Below are 2500 nucleotides of genomic sequence, written 5' to 3' on the forward strand. Positions count from 1 at the left end.
TAAGGGAGGCAAGAGCAAGGTGTGATGTAGGTCCCCGGGGCCTGCTGGAGGTCCAGGTCCATGCCCGATGTGAGTAGCAGCAGGGCCAGCGCGCCCAGGAGCACATCTTTTTCGACCGTAAAGGAGACAGGAGGCCGACTCTCTGCCTCGGCTAAATGGAGAGGGAATTTCAGAAGGGCCAGGGCACAAGCATGGACCTTTTTCAGCTGTAAGGGAGGCAAGAGCAAGGTGTGATGTAGGTCCCCGGGGCCTGCTGGAGGTCCAGGTCCATGCCCGATGTGAGTAGCAGCAGGGCCAGCGCGCCCAGGAGCACATCTTTTTCGACCGTAAAGGGAGACAGGAGGCCGACTCACTGCCTCGGCTAAATGGAGAGGGAATTTCAGAAGGGCCAGGGCACAAGCATGGACCTTTTTCAGCTGTAAGGGAGGCAAGAGCAAGGTGTGATGTAGGTCCCCGGGGCCTGCTGGAGGTCCAGGTCCATGCCCGATGTGAGTAGCAGCAGGGCCAGCGCGCCCAGGAGCACATCTTTTTCGACCGTAAAGGGAGACAGGAGGCCGACTCACTGCCTCGGCTAAATGGAGAGGGAATTTCAGAAGGGCCAGGGCACAAGCATGGACCTTTTTCAGCTGTAAGGGAGGCAAGAGCAAGGTGTGATGTAGGTCCCCGGGGCCTGCTGGAGGTCCAGGTCCATGCCCGATGTGAGTAGCAGCAGGGCCAGCGCGCCCAGGAGCACATCTTTTTCGACCGTAAAGGGAGACAGGAGGCCGACTCACTGCCTCGGCTAAATGGAGAGGGAATTTCAGAAGGGCCAGGGCACAAGCATGGACCTTTTTCAGCTGCAAGGGAGGGAAGAGCAATGTGCGATGTAGGTCCCCGGGGCCTGCTGGAGGTCCAGGTCCATGCCCGATGTGAGTAGCAGCAGGGCCAGCGCGCCCAGGAGCACATCTTTTTCGACCGTAAAGGAGAGAGGAGGCCGACTCTCTGCCTCGGCTAAATGGAGAGGGAATTTCAGCAGGGCCAGGGCACAGGCATGGACCTTTTTCAGCTGTAAGGGAGGCAAGAGCAAGGTGTGATGTAGGTCCCCGGGGCCTGCTGGAGGTCCAGGTCCATGCCCGATGTGAGTAGCAGCAGGGCCAGCGCGCCCAGGAGCACATCTTTTTCGACCGTAAAGGGAGACAGGAGGCCGACTCACTGCCTCGGCTAAATGGAGAGGGAATTTCAGCAGGGCCAGGGCACAGGCATGGACCTTTTTCAGCTGTAAGGGAGGCAAGAGCAAGGTGCGATGTAGGTCCCCGGGGCCTGTTGTCGTACCATAGGCACGAGTGGTGTGTGTGTGTGGCAAAGACTTTCTGCGCAGTGTCCCAGGGGCACGGGGAAAGGTTGTTGTACCATAGGCACGAGAAAAGTTGTCGTACCATAGGCACGAGAAAAGTTGTCGTACCATAGGCACGAGTGGTGTGTGTGTGTGGCAAAGTGCTACTGAGCGGTGTACCAGGGGCAGGGCGAAAAGTTGTTGTACCATAGGCACGAGAAAAGTTGTTGTACCATAGGCACGAGAAAAGCTGTCATACCAGGGGCACGGAGGAAAGTTGTTGTACCATAGGCACGAGAAAAGTTGTCGTACCATAGGCACGAGGAGAGTTTGTGTGGCAAAGTGCTACTGAGCGGTGTACCAGGGGCACGGCGAAAAGTTGTTGTACCATAGGCACGAGAAAAGTTGTCGTACCATAGGCACGAGAAAAGTTGTCGTACCATAGGTACGAGGAGTGTGCGTGTGTGGCAAAGTGCTACTGAGCGGTGTACCAGGGGCACGGCGAAAAGTTGTTGTACCATAGGCACGAGAAAAGTTGTTGTACCATAGGCACGAGAAAAGCTGTCGTACCAGGGGCACGGAGGAAAGTTGTTGTACCATAGGCACGAGAAAAGTTGTCGTACCATAGGCACGAGGAGAGTGTGTGTGTGGCAAAGTGCTACTGAGCGGTGTACCAGGGGCACGGCGAAAAGTTGTTGTACCATAGGCACGAGAAAAGTTGTTGTACCATAGGCACAAGAAAAGCTGTCGTACCAGGGGCACGGAGGAAAGTTGTTGTACCATAGGCACGAGAAAAGTTGTCGTACCATAGGCACGAGGAGAGTTTGTGTGGCAAAGTGCTACTGAGCGGTGTACCAGGGGCACGGCGAAAAGTTGTTGTACCATAGGCACGAGAAAAGCTGTCGTACCAGGGGCACGGAGGAAAGTTGTTGTACCATAGGCACGAGAAAAGTTGTCGTACCATAGGCACGAGGAGAGTTTGTGTGGCAAAGTGCTAGTGAGCGGTGTACCAGGGGCACGGCAAAAAGTTGTTGTACCATAGGCACGAGAAAAATTGTTGTACCATAGGCACGAGAAAAGTTGTCGTACCATAGGCACGAGAAAAGTTGTCGTACCATAGGCACAAGCAGTGCGTGCGTGCGTGCGTGCGTGCGTGCGTGCGTGCGTGCGTGCGTGCGTGTGTGTGTG

Source organism: Maylandia zebra, linkage group LG13, assembly GCF_041146795.1.
Source record: "Maylandia zebra isolate NMK-2024a linkage group LG13, Mzebra_GT3a, whole genome shotgun sequence".
Classification (NCBI taxonomy): domain Eukaryota; kingdom Metazoa; phylum Chordata; class Actinopteri; order Cichliformes; family Cichlidae; genus Maylandia; species Maylandia zebra.